The 22,712-nt window shown below is 37.4% G+C and overlaps 1 non-coding gene across 1 annotated transcript; it reads right to left on the minus strand.

Annotated features, from left to right (window-relative positions):
• Nucleotides 1–20,024: 20,024 nt before the first annotated feature.
• Nucleotides 20,025–20,132, minus strand: LOC148545442 (small nucleolar RNA R71). The gene has a single exon (XR_015900608.1). It is a non-coding gene; the product is annotated as a small nucleolar RNA R71 (small nucleolar RNA).
• Between the last annotated feature and the right edge of the window lie 2,580 nt (nucleotides 20,133–22,712).

The following is a 22,712-nucleotide window of genomic DNA, read 5'->3' on the forward strand; positions in this document are numbered from 1 at the left end:
AATGTACAAGTTTCAAGCTAGTTTGTTGTTAGAACAAAAAGGCTTGGCAGTCAGCATATAATGCAGTGAATTAGCATGCTATGCACTTAAAAGTACCAAATATAATGATCAAAGCTGTAAATTTCAATCCAATTTGGTTTCAGAAACAAAATCAACAATGAAGTGCATAGCTGGTAGGCTGAGAATGCTATGCACATCAACAATTGACATCAAATAAGATAATTGCATAGGTAGTGTCAAGTTCAATTTGATGTTTCAGCAAAATGAGTTCACAAGGTGTATAACTACATCATCTCAGGCAGCATTTACATTCAACAAAAAACGTGCACAATCAAAAATTAATGATGCCAGATGGAAGAAAATTCAAAATCTATGTTGATCAAACATAGAAGTTGGATCAAAAATTCCATTCAAGCAATTTATCAAGCATAAGATGTGCAGAAATAGTTAGCAGCAAACATAGTTCAATGCATATGGCATCAGTCACAGTTCGGTCAAGAACAGCATGTAGTCTCAGTAAAATCCATATAATAATCAGCTAGCATCACATGTTCAATTCACAAAACAAAAGTCATCTAACCGAAGACCACCTAGCTACTAAAACAAAATTAAAATTAGAATTAAAAACATGTAAAATGAAACCATGCAAATGGAACATGAGAAAGGGAAACAGGGTTTGAAACCTGTAATGCAGAATGGAGAAAGGAAGCAGATTGGGAGGGGGAGGTAGTGAACGGTTATGATGGGTTGGAACCAAAATTCTAACACCTAAACTCACCGGCAAGTGTACCAGGTCGTATCAAGTAGTAAAACTCACTTAGAGTGAGGTCGATCCCACAGGGATTGATGGATCAAGCAACTTTAGTGGGTGATTAGTTTAGTCAAGCTAACATTGATGTGAATTGAAGTGAAACTGAAGCAACAGAGAGTAAATTTGCAGGAATTATAAAGTGCAGAAAGTAAATTGCATTGAAACTTAAAGAGCAAGAAATGTAAATTGCAGAAACTTAAATGACAAAAAATGTAAATTGCATCAAATGTAAAGGGAATTGAGTACAGGAAATTTAAAGGAAAGCAATAAGCAGCACTTAGAACAATTGCAGAATAATTAAATTACATGAAAAGTAAAAGGGATTGGGTGCTGGGAATTAAAACTTCAACAAGAAAATGTAAAGTGCAATCAAGCAGAGAAGTAAAAGTTGAAGTAAGTGCAGCAGATTCAAATAGAAATGAAATATTGCTTGAAGAACAAGACAGAAAGAAACTTAGCTCAATAGTAAAATCTAAAAGAGAATTTGAGGATCCAAGAAGAGCAATGAACTCAGGAAGCAAATCTGGATCTCAATTCTCCTTTGCTCAATCAGAAAATATATTGCAGAAGAAAATAAGGTTTAAAAATAGCAGAGAAGATTGAAACCCAATCCTTAGATCAATTGAGAAGAAGAGTGGAAGATGATTCTTAGAATTTGAATCAATGGAGCTCTTCAACCTCAATTTAAGATCCAAAACAGAAAAGCTAAAGTTGCAGAAGAAGAAGATTAACAACAGCCAATGAAAAATTGAATTATGCAGTAAGAGAACAAGAGAGAATTCAAGGTGAGATTGAAATAGAATTTTTTCAATTCTCCACCCAAGATTCCAAACAAAAAGTAAGAAATGCAAAAGCAAGAACAAGGAGGAGAGAACTCAGCTCTCAATCCCAATTCCCCCTAGTGCTCTCTAGTAGTGTTAGCCTTCCTAACAAAGATGAAAATGATGCCTTATACAGGCTTTACAAAAATAAAATTGAAAACAAATTATAACTAAATGAAATTCCTATTCTAACTTGTTCTTGTGCCTTTGAGTGATGATGTGGGCTTTGCTTGCTTTGGATTTGAAGAGAGATGGGTCCAGTTAGCCTTGGCTCAATTGGTGAGGAATTGAATTAAATTGGAATTTTGGTTAAATTTTTGGGCTATGGGTCACACTCCCAGGATCAAGCTCGGTTCTTGTGGAGAGCTGAGCTTTGGTGTTGCTTGTGTGTTGCGCACAGCCCCCTGACCGTGTCAAGCGCACATCATACTTCAAGAAATAAGGGAAGTAGCAAGAGCTGAGCTTCAATGCTTGGATGGGAGGCTCCTTGTTCGAATCTTGGTGGAAGCCTTTAGCAAACTTTTTCTTTGAATTTTTCTTGGAAAGCTCTCGACAAAGCTCTTGGAAAAAGCTGAGCTTTGTGAGTTTGCTTTGGTTTCTTTGCTATTGAGTAGTGCTCCTTTGCCTCAGAGTGAGCCCCAGCTTCGAACCTTGGTGGAAGCATTAGCTAATTTTTTTTGCTTGTTTTTAGTCCTTAAAGATGCCTTTCACTCGTGCCTCAATTTAATGCCAAATATGGATTGCCATATATTTTTGGAAAGCTCTGAATGTCAGCTTTCCAACACAACTGGAAGCACATCAATCGGACATCTGTAGCTCAAGTTATAGCCCTTTGAAGGAGGCATGGTCATGCTGTGAGCGCCCAAGATTTATCTTAGCGAAAATTTTGCTTCCAAGTTCATTTTGCATTCACGATAAAGCTAGGCTCTTGGCAAGAGCTGAGCTTTGTGTGCTGATTTCCAATTTCCTTTAATTTGGTCATGGGCCACGCTTTTAAAAGCGTGGCCTAAGGCTCCAAATTGTGCTCCAACTTCAAGGTGTGCCCCAAAGCTCTTTTTTTCTCCTTTTTAGCTTATTTTGTGCTTCTTTGCTTCTTTTTCTTCTTATTTCTTACAAGATTTATAAAATTAAAAGATCAAAGAAATATACTAATTAAGTACAAAAGCATTCAATATTTAAGCATAAATCATCAATTTCTTGTATGAAAAAACATAGAAAAACATGACATGGTGACATGTCATCACAACACCAAACTTAAACCTTGCTTGTCCCCAAGTAAGAAAAGAATCATGCAATAAAGATTGACAATCCAAGGTAAGAAGAATAGCAAGTTAATGTTCATGGTAGGCTAGTTTTCTATGCATGCTACAATGACAAGAGAAAGATAAATGATTGATGCCTCTATCTAGCTCAATTTGTGAAATCTTTTTCTTATATTTCTTCCTTGAAATAAGCTTTTGATTTTTCTTATTAGCTTCTCCTTTTGGGTGCTTTGCCCCATGAGTTAATAACAAAGCTACGACTTCTAAATGCTTTGTTTTCAAGTATTACCACTTGATACATAAGCATTACAAGCATTTAATTAGAGGACTTCATTAAGCTCATTTGTTTCTTTTCTTGACTCTCTAATCATTGATGCTCAGAACCTTGAGCTTTGAGGGAGTGCTTTTGCACTTGAGCCTAGCCTTGACTCTAAGTATTTTATTTTCAAGCTTTTTGCCTAATACATAAACACCACAAGTACTTAGCAAATAAATTGCCATTTATACTCAGAGACTTCATCTTTCTCATTCATTCCCTTTTTCTTTTCTTGCTTTAATTTGTAATTGCTTCTTCAAGGTTTTCATGATTTCTAAAGATTTCATAAAATGTTCTAGATGAAAACTTCAATTAAATACAATCTAATGCAATTGAGCAACAATTAACCATACTAACTTTCCAATACTTGTATGCACATGCTAAACTCTTCTTTAATGCCTTGTTTGTTTATAATCTTGATGCTTTACTGCTTTGAACTTGACAAAACTCAAATTGGTAGTCATAATGGCACAGCAACATGTTAGAAATCAGTAATCAAACTATGTTTATTCATACACAGATGCAAACAGAGAGGATAAAGACAATCATGCAGTTTATAATGCTGGAAACAAATGAGAGAAAAAGGAACTTTACAACCTTAGCTTGTAGTTTATCTTCATTATTGTTGTCCTTTTTCCTCTATTCTTCCTCTTTCCCTTGCCAAACTCAGAATGCTTGATCATCCTCAAGCAACAATTAGAACAATGGCTATGGGGCTAAGATGGATCATGAATGTCTTACACAATAAAATGTTAGTAGTACATGTGTTCTAAGCAAGCAAAAAAAATGAAGAATAACTATCAAGGCACAAAGGACAGAGACATTGTGATTGCATAGATAAGAGCGTGTGCACAATACATTACATAAAAGATAAGTGGCACACCAAACTTAGTGTGACACTTTTACTTGGAATTAATGCAAGTATCTTGTAAGGATTGGAACCAAATTTTGTTGCATAGCAACACCAAACTTAGAATGCAATCCTATGTCAATTTATTTGAATAAAGACTAAGCAAATGAAACTATTATATGTTAAATACAATCACCAAGCTAAGAATCTGTCATGAATAAAGCTCTCTTGGTAATGTATTAACAAACACAGTAAATAAAAAAAAGCATTTAAAACAAGGAAATGACTAAAAACAAAGAGAAAACTAAAATTGTCTAACTAAAAGAAAGATAACAATGCAAAGAACATTATGATTATGCAAACAAGTGGTGTTGCTGAATGAATTGCATAGAAAAATAAGTGGCACACCAAACTTAGAATCTTAGTGTGACACTTCCATGTAGAATTGATGCAATCATTCAAAGGGATTGAAAACAAATTGTTGCAGCGCAATACCAAACTTAGAATGTAACCATATGCCAATTTATTGAATTTAAACAAAGCAAAGAAAGAAAACAAAGCAGAGAAGAGAAATTATACCTACGGATGACATGTTGTTCACTTTCTTCCTCTTCTTCCAGTTTGTTAAGAGGAATGACCTTAAGGGGGGAGAAGATTCAGCTACTATCCCTTGTCTTGGCCTTTCCTCAGCAAGCTTCCTTTTGCAAATGGCTTGATTGATCTTGCTTGCTGAATCAGGGACAGGATTGGTGCTCTTGCTAGTTGCCTTCACTCTTTTGGATTCAAGACTTGGTTGCTGTGTGATTATTGGAGTTTTGTATTCATCCAGAGCCTTTTGAATTGGTGGTTCCATGAGCTTTTCCTCTATGTACTTCTCTGCTTCACTTGAGTTTAGAATTCTTTGGTTGTCTTTCTCACTTTCTTGCTCTTCCACTTCCTCCCTTGCACTCAACATTTGACTTAATATCTTTTTCATTGAGGAGGTTTGTTGATCATCCCAACATTTCTTCATCTCCTCTTCATATCTTGTAATCTCAGAGTCAATTGTTGAGACTTTTTGGTCCAGGGGAGTTTGAGGAAGTTGTGAGTGTTCAGGTTCTCTTTTCATCTCAAATGCAGTTTTAGGTTCCAATACTTTCACTACCACTTCCTTTTTTGCAATTTCACTTGACACAGGGACCGTGTGTTATTGTTTTTCTATTTCCCCCTTCCTTGCATTCAACAATTGGCCTAACTGCACTTCCATGTTTTTGAGAGAGTTCCCTTATTCTTTCCAAACTTTCGTTGTCTTCTCCTCATATCTTTTGAGCATGGACTCAAGCTTTGAGAGCCTTGAGTGGTTCATGGAAGTTTGTGTGGGTGGTGAGTTTTGAAAGGGGCTTTCTGTTGAGGCATGGTCAAGTGATGATATCTTTGGATGAATATCATATGGGGCATTAGAATTCCCTTCCCAGCCACCATTAGAATCATGACTTGCATCATTTTATGGTGGAGGAAAATATCCCATATGGTTTTCTTGCTCATCTTGTGTCTCTGAAGCAAATCTCCATGGATTGGAGTGCTTAGAATTTGTATTTTCTTGGTGATATTCCCAGCCACCATTAGAGATTAATGATGGTGGGTAATATCCCATAAAATTTTGTTTGACCATAAGATGAGCTGAACTCCATTTGTATTTTGTAAAATGCACTATCAATGAAAATTGAAAGTCATGTCGTAGAGAAAGAATTTGCTTGATCTAACACCTTGGTTCCAATCTAACACCTCAAACACCTTGGTTCCAATCTAACATAGAAACAAAAATAAAGAAAATGCTTGATCTAAACCTCTCACCCACTTAATCATTGTTGATCTAAATCAATCCCCGGCAACGGCGCCAAAAACTTGATGGGTTGGAACCAAAATTCCAACACCTAAACTCACCGGCAAGTGTACCGGGTCGCATCAAGTAGTAAAACTCACTTAGAGTGAGGTCGACCCACAGGGATTGATGGATCAAGCAACTTTAGTGGGTGATTAGTTTAGTCAAGCTAACATTGATGTGAATTGAAGTGAAATTGAAGCAACAGAGAGTAAATTTGCAGGAATTATAAAGTGCAGAAAGTAAATTGCATTGAAACTTAAAGAGCAAGAAATATAAATTGCAGAAACTTAAATGACAAGAAATGTAAATTGCATCAAATGTAAAGGGGATTGGGTGCAGGAAATTTAAAGGAAAGCAATAAGCAGCACTTAGAACAATTGCAGAATAATTAAATTGCATGAAAAGTAAAAGGGATTGGGTGCTAGGAATTAAAACTTCAACAAGAAAATGTAAAGTGCAATCAAGCAGAGAAGTAAAAGTTGAAGTAAGTGCAGCAGATTCAAATAGAAATGAAAAATTGCTTGAAGAACAAGACAGAAAGAAACTTAGCTCAATAGTAAAATCTAAAAGAGAATTTGAGGATCCAAGAAGAGCAATGAACTCAGGAAGCAAATCTGGATCTCAATTCTCTTTTGCTCAGTCAGAAAATATATTGCAGAAGAAAATAAGGTTTAAAAATAGCAGAGAAGATTGAAACCCAATCCTTAGATCAATTGAGAAGAAGAGTGGAAGATGATTCTTAGAATTTGAATCAATGGAGCTCTTCAACTTCAATTTAAGATCCAAAACAGAAAAGCTAAAGTTGCAGAAGAAGAAGATTAACAATAGCCAACGAAAATTTGAATTATGCAGTAAGAGAACAAGAGAGAATTCAAGGTGAGATTGAAACATAATTTCTTCAATTCTCCACCCAAGATTCCAAACAAAAAGTAAGAAATGCAAAAGCAAGAACAAGGAGGAGAGAACCTAGCTCTCAATCCCAATTCCCCCTAGTGCTCTCTAGTAGAGTTAGCCTTCCTAACAAAGATGAAAATGATGCCTTATATAGGCTTTACAAAAATGAAAATGAAATTGAAATTGAAAAAAAATTATAACTAAATGAAATTCCTATTCTAAATTGTTCTTGCGCCTTTGAGTGATGATGTGGGCTTTGCTTGCTTTGGATTTGAAGAGAGATGGGTCCAGTTGGCCTTGGCTCAATTGGTGAGGAATTGAATTAAATTGGAATCTTGGTTAAATTTTTGGGCTATGGGTCACACTCCCAGGATCAAGCTTGGTTCTTGTGGAGAGTTGAGCTTTGGTGTTGCTTGTGTGTTGCTCACAGCCCCCTAACCGTGTCAAGCGCGCATCATACTTCAAGAAATAAGGGAAGTAGCGCTCAGCTCTTGGCAAGAGCTGAGCTTCAATGCTTGGATGGGAGGCTCCTTGTTCGAATGTTGGTGGAAGCCTTTAGCAAACTTTTTCTTTGAATTTTTCATGGAAAGCTCTCGACAAAGCTCTTGGCAAGAGCTGAGCTTTGTGAGTTTGCTTTGCTTTCTTTGCTATTGAGTAGCGCTCCTTTGGTTTAGAGTGAGCCCCAGCTTCGAACCTTGGTGGAAGCATTGGTTGATTTTTTTTTGCTTATTTTTGGTCCTTAAAGATGCCTTTAACTTGTGCCTCAATTTTATGCCAAATATGAATTGCCATATATCGTTTGAAAGCTTTGAATGTCAGCTTTCCAACACAACTGGAAGCACATCAATCGGACATCTGTAGCTCAAGTTATAGCCCTTTGAAGGAGGCATGGTCATGTTGTGAGCACCCAAGATTTAACTTAGCGAAAATTTTGCTTCCAAGCTCATTTTGCATTCACGATAAAGCTAGGCTCTTGGCAAGGGATGAGCTTTGTGTGCTGATTGCCAATTTCCTTTAATTTGGTCATGGGCCACGCTTTTAAAAGCGTGGCCTAAGGCTCCAAAGTGTGCTCCAACTTCAAGGTGTGCCCCAAAGCTCTTTTCTTCTCCTTTTTAGCTTATTTTGTGCTTCTTTGCTTCTTTTTCTTCTTATTTCCTACAAGATTTATAAAATTAAAAGATCAAAGAAATATACCAATTAATACAAAAGCATTCAATATTTAAGCACAAATCATCAATTTCTTGTATGAAAAAGCATAGAAAAACATGACATGGTGACATGTCATCAGGTTACGGCGGCACAGAAGTTCGTCGCCGCTGGTGTGGTCGCCGGAGCTGCGAAGGCGCGACTAGGGCTGTCTCGGGAACAGGGTAGCACGGCACAGGGAAGAAAGAGAAGGAAATGTAGAAGAGGGAGAAGAAGAAAAAGGAAGAGAGAGAGAGAGAGGGACGGCGACGTGGTGGTCGCCGGCGTGGCGGTTAGGCGGGATGATGTTCGCAGGGTGGTGGGTGAGAGCTTTTGGAGGTTCAGAGAAGAACAGGAAAGGGGGGTTTTGGAAACTGAAGCGCGACACTCACCCTTTTCGAATAAATGTTCGAAAAGTGACCTGTGCAGACGGACAAGGTCGTGTGCGGACGCACACAAGGATTAAGAAAGGGGCATGCGTACGCACAAGGTCGTGTGGACGCTGCTGCCAGAAGATGTAGCGCGTTCTGTATGGACGCACAAAAGGTGTGCACTTGCACAGAAGAAGAAAAGGGGTTGGTGTGCGATCGCACAGGAGGTGCAGTCGCCGTGACCAGAGGGGTCGCCGTGACCAGAGGGGTCGCTACAGGCTGTGCGGGTGCACAGAGCTATGCGCTCGCACAGGTGGTTTCTCCTTCCTTTTTTTTGAAAGGTGATCTGGGTGAAGTGTGCGGACGCATGCAAGGTGTGCGGCCGCACAGAGGGAAAGGAAGGGTTGCGTTCAGACGCACAAAGGGTGCGTCCGCCGCGAGCAGAGGGAGTGTTTAGGGTGTGCGGGCGCACATTGATGTGCGGATGCACAGGTGTAGGAAAACAGGGGATCTGTGCGCACGCACGAGGCTGTGCAGACGCATAGGTCTCTGTTCCTGCAATGAAAATTTTGGCTCTAAGGCACTAAACTTGATACCCAAAACAGATTTTCAAGTCCCAAAACATCATAAAACTCCCAAAAACACATTATTTCACTAAAGTTACTTAACAAACATCAAAATAAATCCAATCAACCAAGCAATATAGCCAATTATTCATGAAACAAAAGGTAAAAGAGCAAAAGTTAGAAGGATATTACCATAGTGGGGTATCTCCCACCTAGCACTTTGGTTTATAGTCCTAAGTTGGACTTGGTGAGGAGATCCTTATTAGGACGGCTTATGCTTCCACTCCTCCCTGAATCTCCAACCAAGTTTACTATTGATTCGACCTCTGAGGTCCCAACTAGATTGCATAAAACTCATGAGAGAATTCAAGCTAGCACTTAGGATCCAACTTCGTTGACTTTTGAAATATATGCCGGGATCCCATATTTGAGTTCCTCTATCACCATCGACATGTTTGTGCACTCCCCGAAATCCACTAAATTGACTCTTGCACCAGAATGGAGCTCCAAATGTTAAGTTAGCTCCTTTGATGAACTTTCCATTCCTTTGCCAATTAACGTTCTTCTCTTCACCATCCACTACTCCATGAAAGGTTCAAATTTGACCATCTGTTTCCAAAATGGCATATTGATGTGGGGCTAGAAAGCTTGTTGGCGAATTCTTCACCCACTCAATTTGCTCTTGCACAAATGCTTTCACTTCTTGGTAACTAAATTCTTCATCAACCTCTTTTGAATCCTCTTCATCATCACTCAAGTAAAAAATTGGAGGTTGTGTGAAGTCCACATCAACATCTCCTTCCAAATCTAATAATGGAGGTTCATGAAGGTCATAGAAGGAATTACCCAAGTCGGACAAAAAATTTTGAATGATGGAATCCTCTTTATCAATTCCTACCAACTCTTCATTTATCGCCTTTTGTACTTTATGTTGTGACTTGACGTCTTCTTCTTGAATTTGTAATTCTTCTTTCATTCCACACTTTTCACTTGGTCCCACACATTCATCCACTAGAATTTCTTACTTGTGGCATGAACACAATGAAGCTAAATGATCCAAAGCTTCTGCTAAGGTAGACATAACTTGCTCTTGCTTCTTCCGAAGCTCTTGTTGTTCTTAAATGAGCATGAAAAGTACTTCTTATGTGGCTTGATCCATATATGAAGATGAGGGTTGAGGTGATAAATGTTGATAAGCAAACTCATGAGGGTAAGGGTTTTGTATGTAGTGAGGTGATGGTGTGTAATGTTGGTGACTAGCAAGGTAAGTGTTTGGGTTCCATTGGGGTGCATTGTGGTGATGGTGTGAAAAAGTCATCAAGAAAATATAAACAAAAACCTACTTGGAAAAGCAAACAAACAACCAAAAAGTGCTATTTACACTATTAACATATTTACATCAACCAAAAGATATAACACCGATTGCATTCCCCGGCAATGGCGCCAAAAACTTGATGCAAGCAAGATTGTTGGTTGAGAAATCCTTTTCGGTAAAGGAGAAATAGCATCATTGCAAATATAGTTCTCCACCAACAAGTAATGCTCGATCAAAGTTTATAATTTCTAATCTAAACTGAGAGTATTTAGCTCCCGGGTCATTTTCCGTAGGAATGCAATCGAAGTGTTATGCACTTTCGTTTGTGAAGAGGATAAGGGGTTTTTGAATTAAAGAACTAAAGATTAAAGGAACCAAGAAATCAAAGAACTAAGCAATGATCGAAATTGAGAATTAATGCAAGTAAAGAGTAAGTGAGATCAAAACTAGTGAAAATGCTGCGAATGCAATAAAAGCCTTAACTTGGGAATGAAGTTCTAAGGAATTCTATCACTGCCATAACCACAACTATGGTAATTATGATGAGTCAATCTTACCTAGTCAACCCCAACCATCGAGGAGTAAGTCAAGCAAGCATAATTGACCTTAATCCATAAGTCCTAACCAACTTACAAAACTAGTTGATAAAAGGCTAGCATAAATGGAAACAAGAGTCAACTAACTACCCAAGAATTACCACTAAATGTCGGACATTATGACTCTAGTATCCTAGGAACTCAACCCTCAAGCCAAGGTGTGAAAATCTACTTAAAACTTAAAGTTGGCATTTTCACAAACACCTTGTGTGCACAAAAGTAAAGTATGGAAAATTGCAAGGAAAATCATAAAACTATAATCAACTATAAACAAAACCAAATGTAAACAAGCAATCAAACATAAAGGAAGCATGAAACATAAAATTCATTAATCAAAACTTCAAGAAACAAAAAATTGCAAATATGAACAAGTAACTTGAACCAAAAGGAAATGAAGGTAAAGACAATGTAATTAAAGAGGAAATTGAGAGTACTTACAATTAAAGAAGTAAATTCAAGGATCAAAGCTTGCTATAAAATTCTACAAGAAAACTACATAAACCCTAGGAGAGCTCTCTACTCTACACTACTCCTACTCCTAATGCTATGAAAAACTATCTAAAAATGTGCTCCAATGTGTCCCCCTTGATAAGTGATGAATTCTCCTTCATATAGCACTCCAAAACAGCATTCCAGCTTTCCAAAATGGGCCAAGAGGCCTCCAAATTCGCGCAACACATGTCTCATTAATGCAATCACGTGCAGGGACCTGTGCGGACGCACAGACGTGTGCGTCCGCACACGCGGCTGAAAATTGACCCGTGCATACGCACAGGTGCTTAGGCACACACACACTTCGCTGTGTGTGCTTTTCCTTTTTTTCTTCATGTTTTCTCCCTTGTACATGCTTTCTTCCACTTTTGGCCATCCATTCTTGCCTCTAAGGCCTGAAATCACTCACAAATCATATCACGACATCGAATGACACAAAAGTGGAATAAAAAATCACTAATCTAAGCATTCAAATGCATGTTTTCACATTTAGAATCAAATTAGGGATCAAATACAAAAGTATGCTATTTTGGTGATTAAGTGTGAGTTCATTGATGGGTGAAAATTGGAATTCCCACACAAAACTCACCGGCAAGTGTACCGGGTCGCATCAAGTAGTAATTACTCACAAGAGTGAGGTCGATCCCGCAGGGATTGATAGATTGAGCAATTTTAGTTAGGTGATGAATTTAGTTAAGCGAATATTTGATGAATTGAGTGATTTTGATTGACAAAAGCTAAATTGCAAGTAAATAAAGGTGCAGAAAGTAAATTGAGCAGAAGAGGTAAATTGCAAGTAACTTAAAGAACAAGAAAGTAAATGAGCTGAAACTTAAATTGCAAGAAAAGTAAATCGCAGAAACTTAAAGTGCAAGAAATGTAAATTTGCTGAATCTAAATTGCTGAGAAATATAAATGGCTTGAAGAGTAAAAGGATTTAGGTGTCAGGACTTGGAATTCAACAAGAAAATGTAAATTGAAGAAGATCAGAGAGCTCTGAGATGAAGAAATTCAGCTCAGCAGCCAGACAGAAATAGAGAAGTGTTTGAAGAAATAAACAGCAAGAAAACTTAACTCAATTATTAAATTCTAAAAGAGAAATTGAAGATTGAAGAAGAGAAATGAGATTAGAAAGCAGATCTAGATCTCAATTGCTCTCTAGATCAAGCAGAAAAGTAATTGCAGAAGAAAATGAAATTTAAAACAGCAAAAGAAACTTATATCCAATTTTCCAATTCCCAAAACTATATGAAAGAAAAGAAAAGATGATTCTCAGATCCAAATTCAATGAAATTCTTCAATCTCAATTAAAAAACCCAAAACAGAAATTAAAAGTTGCAGAAGGAAAAAAATGAAAACAGAAAATTAAACTAAGATCCAATTCTTAGAACAATTGAGAGGAAGAGTAAAAGATGATTCTCAGATTTAGAATCAATGGAGCTCTTCAATCTCAATTCAACATCCAAGAATAGAAAATGGAAGTTGCAGAAGAAAAGAAAATGCAGAAAGAAAACTAGATCCAATTCCCAAATCCCCAAATGAAAATTCCAACGTGAAAGTTAAAAATGAGCTAAAGGTAAAACTAAAAATACAGCCAAAAGTTTCTCTAAAAATCAAATTAACTCCTATATATACACTTTCTATTTTGGTCTTCAAAGCTTGGATTGGGCTTTTCAAAGTTGGCCTTGAATGAGAAATGGATTTGAAGAAGGATGGGTCCGGTTTGGCTTTGGTTTAGTTGAAGTGGAGACATGGGTCAGTGATAAACTTCTATTTCATGGTTTATCTGGTGCTCATTTGAGTGGTTTTTATCAACTCTTTACCCACTTATTCATACTATTTGCATGGTTTTACATTTGCCTTCCTAATTATGTGCTTTGATTGAAAACATGCTTCTTTGGACTTATAATTTCTAATATTAATCCTCTCTTATCACCATTAGATGCCTTGATATGTGTGTTAAGTGATTTCAGAGATTACATGGCAGGAATGGCTCAGAGGATAGAAAGGAAGCATGCAAAAGTGGAAGGAACACAAGAAGTTGGAGAAATTATTAAGCTGTCCAGCCTGACCTCTTCGCACTCAAACGGCTATAACTTTAGCTACAGAGGTCCAAACGACGCGATTCTAGTTGCGTTGGAAAGCTAATGTCCGGGGCTTCGATTTGATATATAATATGCCATAGTTTCCCTGACGCTAGGTGATGCGAACGCGTGCTCCATGCGGCCGCGTCACAATGACGAAAAACCAGCGTGGCAAATTTCTTCTCCAGCGATTTCTGGGCTGTTTTCGACCCAGTTCGCGGCCTAGAAAACACAGATTAGAGGCTATAAAGTGGGGGATTGCATCCATTCATAAGGAGGCTCTCATAATTCACTTTTCATGTTTTAGATGTAGTTTTAGAGAGCGAGGTTCTCTCCTCTCTCTCTCTTAGGATTAGGATTTAGGACTTCTCTTAGTTTTAAGAGTGACTCTCGATCCCAGGTTTAATGTTCTTTTCTGTTTAATTTCGTTTCTATTTTTATTCACCTTAGTACTTTAATTGATATTTATCTTTTGAATAATTGGCTTATGGCTTTCATGTTATGATTTTCTTTATTAATGCAATTGAGGTATTTTCAGATTTGTGATTTATATTTAGATTTTTACATTCTTGGTTTTGGTTAAGAAATCAGTAACTCAGGAGTTATCCAATTCAGCAGCATAATTGATAATTATTATCTTGCCAATTGAATTGAACTTCAATAATCCCAATCTTTTCTTAGGAAATAAATAGGATTCGAAGATCAAACTAATTAATCCCTTGACTTTCCTTTACTTTAGTAAAGGTTGGCTAAGTGGAATTAAGATTCAACTTTTATTGTTATTGATAAGGATAACTAAATCTGGACTTCCAATTTCTAATACCTTGCCAAGAGTTTATTTTATTATTATTATTTATTTTTCTTATCATTCAACATACTGCTTCCTTACTTTTAAAGGTTTAAATACTCGGTTATCAATTTTAAAGGTGTTTGTTACTTGTGACAACCAAAACGTTTGTATGAAAGGACTTTTGAAGGTTTAGAAACTATACTTGCAACGAGGATTTATCCGCAATTTCTAGACCATGCAAAAGTTCTCTCATCAAAATGGCGCCGTTGCCGGAGAATTGCAAACGTGTGCCTTATTATTGGTTATTATAAATATTTTATTTTTGCTTGTTTATTTATTTTTATTTTTGTTTTTATTTTTGCTTTTTCTTAAGTTAAGAGGTTATTGGTTTTTATTTTAAAATTTTTATTTTATCTTATCTTATTTCAAAAATCAAATTTCAAAATTCAAATTTCAAAATTTTCAAAATTTAAATTTCAAAAATTTTCAAAATTCAAATTTCAAAAATTCAAAAATTCAAAATTTACATAACCTTTTAATTTAAATTTATTTTTATTTTCGTTTTTAATTTTTATTTGTTACTATGAACTCTCACCCCTTTGGCTATGAGTCTGGTTACAATTATGTTGCAGGAAGAAGAAATTACAATGAGAACAGGCATCAAGGTTGGAACAATCAAAGATGGGGGGAGCCACAAGGATTTGATCAACCCTCATGGCAACAACCACCTCCAATGGACTATCAACAACCACCACCATATGCCTATGAACCCTTTCCTCAACATAACTTTGGACCACCAAACTCACAAGCCCCTTTCCGCCATTCACCTCCATATGACCCTAACCCTCAACCACCATACCAACCACCTTATGAACCAAATGAACTATACATAGATCCACCCCAAACCTCCATGGAGAAAGCACTTGCCAATCTAAACTCGACTATACAAGCTCTCGTCGCCCAAATCGGACCACCAAATACCTTCAACAATCAACCCTCAAGCTCTAGTGCACTTCCTTTTCAACCACATAATGATCTCTCCATCTCATCACCACCATCCATGGAAGAGCACCCACATCCATCAATCCAAGAGCAACATGATCCCAATGATGCTATTGACATGGAACAAGAGAGAATGGATCATCTTCGCGAATCCATACTTCATAAGGAGCTAGAGGAGGCCCTAAAGGTGAAGGTAGTAAATACCCTTGAAGATGAAAGAATAGTTGAAAGGAATTGTCATGGAAAGAAAATCATCAAGGATGAGTACGATTTTATATTAAAACTACTGGACAAAGCAGTAATTATTGAAGAGAAAAAAGTGGTTGAAGACTTGCGAGATGCTGAACCTCCATGGGAAAGTCAAGACATAGAGCCTCCTTCCAAGACGGTTGCATTTGATGTTGAGGAGGGTGTACAACCTCTAAGGCATACCCTGGTTGAAGACTTGGAAGAGGTTAAAATCGAAGAAGCTTGCAAAGAGGTGGAAGATGTCAAAGAAGAGCACAAGGAAGTGGAGCTTGCAAGTTCATTAGAGACACCTCCCCCAAGGCCATTACCGTCCAACACAACATTCAAGTGGGTAAAATTATCATCCTTGACCTTTACTTTCCCACTTGAATATGGGCTACTGGAGACAGATGGTCAACTTAGACCTCTTTGTGGCATTAAGAGCAAGAGGAAGATGGCTGATGAGCGGATAATTTATACGCTTTTTGGCACTGTTTTTAGTATGTTTTTAGTAGAATCTGGTTACTTTTAGGGATTTTTTCACTAGTTTTTATGTTAAATTCACATTTCTGGACTTTACTATGAGTTTGTGTGTTTTTCTGTGATTTCAGGTATTTTCTGGCTGAAATTGAGGGACTTGAGCAAAAATCAGATTCAGAGGTTGAAGAAGGACTGCTGATGCTGTTGGATTCTGACCTCCCTGCACTCAAGGTGGATTTTCTAGAGCTACAGAACTCAAAATGGCGCGCTTCTAATTGCGTTGGAAAGTAGACATCCAGGGCTTTCCAGCAATATATAATAGTCTATACTTTGGCCGAGTTTAGATGACGTAAAAGAGCATTGAACGCCAGTTCTACGCTGCTATCTGGAGTTAAACGCCAGAAACACGTCACAAGCCAGAGTTGAACGCCAGAAATATGTTACAAACTGGTGTTCAACTCCAAGATTGACCTCTACACGTGTAACATTCAAGCTCAGCCTAAGCACACACCAAGTGGGCCCCGGAAGTGGATTTATGCATCAATTACTTACTTCTGTAAACCCTAGTAACTAGTTTATTATAAATAGGACTTTTTACTATTGTATTAGACATCTTTGACCAGTTTTATGCTATCTTAGACTTTCATGGGGGCTGGCCATTCGGCCATGCCTGAACCATTATCACTTATGTATTTTTATACGGTAGAGTTTCTGCACTCCATAGATTAAGGTGTGGAGCTCTGCTGTTCCTCAAAGATTAATACAAAGTACTACTGTTTTTCTATTCAATTCAACTTATTCCGCTTCTAAGATATTCATTCGCACTTTAACCTGAATGTGATGAACGTGACAATCATCATCATTCCCCCACGAACGCGTGCCTGACAACCACTTCCATTCCACCTTAGATTGAATGAGTATCTCTTGGATCTCTTAATCAGAATCTTCGTGGTATAAGCTAGATTGATGGCAGCATTCATGAGAGTCCGGAAAGTCTAAACCTTGTCTGTGGTATTCCAAGTAGGACTCTGGGATTGAATGACTGTGAAGAACTTCAAACTCGCGAGTGCTGGGCGTAGTGACAGACGCAAAAGGAGGGTGAATCCTATTCCAGTATGATCGAGAACCTCAGATGATTAGCCGTGCTGTGACAGAGCATTTGGACCATTTTCACAAGAGGATGGGATGCAGCCATTGACAAGGGTGATGCCTCCAGACGATTAGCCATGCAGTGACAGCGCATCGGACCATTTTCCAGAGAGGATAAAAAGTAGCCATTGACAACGGTGATGTCCTTACATAAAGCCAGCCATGGAAAGGAGTAAGATTGATTGGATGAAGACAGCAGGAAAGCAGAGGTTCAGAGGAACGATTGCATCTCTATACGCTTATCTGAAATTCTAACCAATGAATTACATAAGTATTTCTATCCTTATTTTCTATTTATTTTTAATATTCAAAAACTCCATAACTATTTGATATCCGCCTGACTGAGATTTACAAGGTGACCATAGCTTGCTTCAAGCCAACAATCTCCGTGGGATCGACCCTTACTCACGTAAGGTTTATTACTTGGCCGACCCAATGCACTTGCTGGTTAGTTGTATCAAAGTTGTGAATGAAAAATGATTTATTAAGACGTGCGTACAGAGTTTCTGGCGCCGTTGCCTGAGATCACAATTTCGTGCACCAAGTTTTTGGTGCCGTTGCCGGAGATTGTTCGAGTTTGAACAACTGATGGTTCATCTTGTTGCTCAGATTAGGTAATTTTCTTTTTGTTTTATTTTCAAAAATTTTTCAAAAACCTTTCAAAAATTTCTCATCTGTTTTCGAAAAAAAAAAAAAATAAATCCTTTCAAAAATATATTTTTCTTCAGAATTTTTAAGAATGAATTCTAGAGTTTCATGAAGCATGTTGAAGCTTGGCTGGCTGTAAAGCCATGTCTAATTCTTTTGGATAGGGGCTTCCAACCATCAGCATAGAGGCAAGTTAATTGGAATGTCAGCCGTGGCATGTCTGAGTTACATACTAAAGCTTGGCTGGCTATTAAGCCATGCCTAACCCTCGAATTGGAGCTTTAGACTAAGAATACAAGATTCCTGAAATTCATATTAAAAATTTTGGAATCCTTATTTTTATTTTTCAAATAATTTTCGAAAAATCCAAAAAAATCATAAAATCATAAAAATCAAAAATATTTTGTGTTTCTTGTTTGAGTCTTGAGTCAATTTTTAAGTTTGGTGTCAATTGCATGTTTTAAAGTTTGCATAAAATTTTCGAAAAATTCATGCATTCATAGTGTTCTTCATGATCTTCAAGTTGTTCTTGGTAAACCTTCTTGATTGATCTCCATATTATATTGTTTTGTGTTGTATGGTGTTTTTCATATGCATTCTTGAATTCTTAGTGCCTAAGCATTAAAGATTTCTAAGTTTGGTGTCATGCATGTTTTCTCTGCATATAAAAATTTTTCAAAAATAAGTTCTTGATGTTCATCATGATCTTCAAAGTGTTCTTGGTGTTCATCTTGACATTCATAGCATTCTTGCATGCATTCATTGTTTTGATCCAAAATTTTTATGCATTGAGTCTTTTTCATGTTTTTCTCTCTCATCATTAAAAATTCAAAAATAGAAAAAATATCTTTCCTTTTTTCTCTCATAAATTTCGAAAATTTGGATTGACTTTTTCAAAACTTTTTAAAATCTAGTTGTTTTTATGAGTCAAATCAAATTTTCAATTTAAAAATCTTATCTTTTTCAAAATCTTTTTCAAAAATCAAATCTTTTTTATTTTTCTTATTTATTTTCGAAAATTTTAAAAATATTTTTCAAAAATCTTTTTCTTATCTTTATCTCCTAATTTCGAAAATAACATCATCAATTAATGTTTTGATTCAAAAATTTCAAGTTTGTTACTTGTTTGTTAAGAAAGATTCAAACTTTGAGTTCTAGAATCATATCTTGTGATTTCTTGTGAATCAAGTCATTAATTGTGATTTTAAAAATCAAATCCTTTTCAAAACTAATTTCAATCATATCTTTTCAAAAATATCTCTTTATCTTATCTTTTTTAAAATTTGATTTTAAAATATCTTTTCTAACTTCTTATCTTCTTATCTTTTCAAAATTGATTTTCAAATTTGTTTCAACTAACTAACTAACTTTTTGTTTGTTTCTTATCTTTTTCAAAACTACCTAACTAACTCCCTCTCTCTCTAATTTTCAAAAATATCTTCCCTCTTTTTCAAAATTTATTTTTAATTAACTAATTATTTTAATTTTTTATTTTAATTCTCGAAAATTACTAACCTTTTTCAAAAACTATTTTCGAAAATCACTAACTCTTTTTCAAAAATTATTTTCGAAAATTCTCTCTCTCTCTTATCTCCTTCTATTTATTTATTCATCTACTAACACTTCATCTCACCTAAATTTGAACCCCCTCTTCCATCTGTGTTCGAATTTTTTCTCATTCTTTTCTTCTTCTACTCACATAGGGGAACCTCTATACCTGTGGTAAAAATGATCCCTATTATTATTTTTCTGTCCCTCTTTTTCATATGAGCAGGAGCAAGGACAAGAACATTCTTGTTGAAGCAGATCCAGAACCTGAAAGGACTCTGAAGAGGAAACTAAGAGAAGCTAAATTACAACAATCCAGCAAGCACCTTTCAGAAATTTTCGAACAAGAAGAGGAGATGGCAGCCGAAAATAATAATAATGCAAGGAGGATGCTTGGTGACTTTACTGCACCTAATTCCAATTTACATGGAAGAAGCATCTCCATTCCTGCCATTCGAGCAAACAATTTTGAGCTTAAACCTCAATTAGTTTCTCTGATGCAGCAGAACTGCAAGTTTCATGGACATCCATCTGAAGATCATTTTTAGTTCTTAACTGAATTCTTGCAGATATGTGATACCGTTAAGACTAATGGAGTAGATCCTGAATTCTACAGGCTCATGCTTTTCCCTTTTGGTGTAAGAGACAGAGCTAGAGTATGGTTGGACTCTCAACCTAAGGATAGCCTGAACTCTTGGGATAAGCTGGTCAAGGCTTTCTTAGCCAAGTTCTTTCCTCCTCAAAAGCTGAGTAAGCTTAGAGTGGATGTTCAGACCTTCAGACAGAAAGAAGGTGAATCCCTTTATGAAGCTTGGGAGAGATACAAAGGACTGACCAAAAAGTATCCTTCTGACATGCTTTCAAAATGGACCATCCTGGATATATTCTATGATGGTCTGTCTGAATTAGCTAAGATGTCATTGGATACTTTTGCAAATGGATCCATTCACCTAAAGAAAACGCCTGCAGAAGCTCAAGAATTCATTGACATGGTTGCTAATAACTAGTTCATGTACACTTCTGAGAGGAATCCTATGAGCAATGGGACGCCTCAGAAGAAGGGAGTTCTTGAAATTGATACTTTGAATGCCATATTGGCTCAGAATAAAATATTGACTCAGCAAGTCAATATGATTTCTCAGAGTCTGAATGGAATGCAAGCTGCATCCAACAGTACTTAAGAGGCATCTTTTGAAGAAGAAGCTTATGATCCTGAAAACCCTGCAATAGTAGAGGTGAATTACATGGGTGAACCTTATGGAAACACCTATAACCCCTCATGGAGAAATCACCCAAATCTCTCATGGAAGGATCAACAAAATCCTCAACAAGGCTTTATTAATGGTGGAAAAATAGGTTTAACAATAGTAAACCTTCTCCATCATCCACTCAGCAACAGATAGAGAACTCTGAACAAAATACCTCTAATTTAGCAAACTTAGTCTCTGATCTATCTAAGGCCACTGTAAGTTTCATGAATGAAACAAGGTCCTCCATTAGAAATTTGGAGGCACAAGTGGGCCACCTGAGTAAAAGGATCACTGAAATCCCTCCTAGTACTCTCCCAAGCAATACAGAAGAAAATCCAAAAGGAGAGTGCAAGGCCATTGACATAGTCAACACGGCCGAACCTGGAGAGGAAGGGGAGGACGTAAATCCCAGTGAGGAAGACCTCCTGGGACGTCCAGTGATCAATAAAGAGTTTCTCTTTGAGGAACCAAAGGAATTTGAGACTCATCTAGAGACCATAGAGATTCCATTGAACCTTCTTATGCCCTTCATGAGCTCTGACGAGTATTCATCTTCTGAAGAGAATGAGGATGTTACTGAAGAGCAAGTTACCAAGTACCTTGGTGCAATCATGAAGCTGAATGCCAAATTATTTGGTATTGAGACTTGGGAAGATGAACCTCCTTTGTTCACCAATGAACTAAGTGATCTGGATCAACTGACATTGCCTCAGAAGAAACAGGATCCTGGAAAGTTCGTAATACCTTGTACCATAGGCAACATGATCTTTGAAAAGGCTCTGTGTGACCTTGGTTCAGGGATAAACCTCATGCCCCTCTCTGTAATAGAGAAACTGGGAATCTTTGGGGTGCAAGCTACTAAAATCTCATTAGAGATGGCAGACAATTCAAGAAAACAGGCTTATGGACAAGTAGAGGACGTGTTAGTAAAGGTTGAAGGCCTTTACATCCCTGCTGATTTCATAATCCTTGATACTGGGAAGGATGAGGATGAATCCATCATCCTTGGAAGACCTTTCCTAGCCACAGCAAGAGCTGTGATTGATGTTGACAGAGGTGAATTAGTCCTTCAATTGAATGAGGACTCCCTTGTGTTTACAACTCAAGGTTACCCTTCTGTAAACATAGAAAAGAGGCACAGTAAGTTTCTCTCAAAACAGAGTCAACCAGAGCCCCCACAGTCAAACTCTAAGTTTGGTGTTGGGAGGCCACAACCAAACTCTAAGTTTGGTGTTGGGAAGTCTCAACAAAGCTCTGAACATCTGTGAGGCTCCATGAGAGCCTACTGTCAAGCTATTGACATTAAAGAAGTGCTTGTTGGGAGGCAACCCAATTTTTATTTATCTAATTTTATTTTTCTTGTTCTTTCATGTTTTATTAGGTTCATGATCATGTGGAGTCACAAAATAAATATAAAAATTGAAAACGGAATCAAAAACAGCAGAAGAAAAATCACACCCTGCAGGAAGACCTTACTGGCGTTTGAACGCCAATAAGAAGCATCTGGTTGGCGTTCAACGCCAGAACAGAGCATGGTTCTGGCGCTGAATGCCCAAAATGGGCAGCATCTGGGCGTTTGAACGCCAGAATTACACCCTAGAGAAGAGCTGGCGCTGAACGCCCAGAACAAGCATGGTTCTGGCGTTCAACACCAGAAATGGTTAACAAATGGGCGTTCAACGCCCAGAACAAGCACCAATCTGGCGCTGAACGCGTAGAGTTGTGTGCAAGGGCATTTTGCATGCCTAATTTGGTGCAAGGTTGTAAATCCTTGAACACCTCAGGATCTGTGGACCCCACAGGATCACCTCAGGATCTGTGGACCCCACAGGATCCCCACCTACCTCCACTCACTTCTTCTCACCCCTCTTTCACACAATCCCATAAACACTCTTCCCCAAAACTCTTCACCAATCACCTCAATCTCTATTCCCTATAACCACTTCACCACTCACATCCATCCACTCTTCCCCATAAACCTACCTCATAAACCCTACCTACCTTCAAAATTCAAAATCAATTTCCCACCCAAAACCCACCCTTAGGGCCGAACCTTAACCCCCCTCCCTTCCCTATATAAAGCCCTCCATTCTTCTTCAGTTTCACACAACACAACCCTCTCTTCCCTTTCTTGGCCAAATACACCCCTCCTCCCTCTCCTCCATATTTTTTTCTTCTTCTTTATCTATT

This window comes from Arachis ipaensis, chromosome B9 (assembly GCF_059453495.1).
Source record: "Arachis ipaensis isolate K30076 ecotype BB chromosome B9, ASM5945349v1, whole genome shotgun sequence".
NCBI classification, from domain to species: Eukaryota; Viridiplantae; Streptophyta; class Magnoliopsida; order Fabales; family Fabaceae; genus Arachis; species Arachis ipaensis.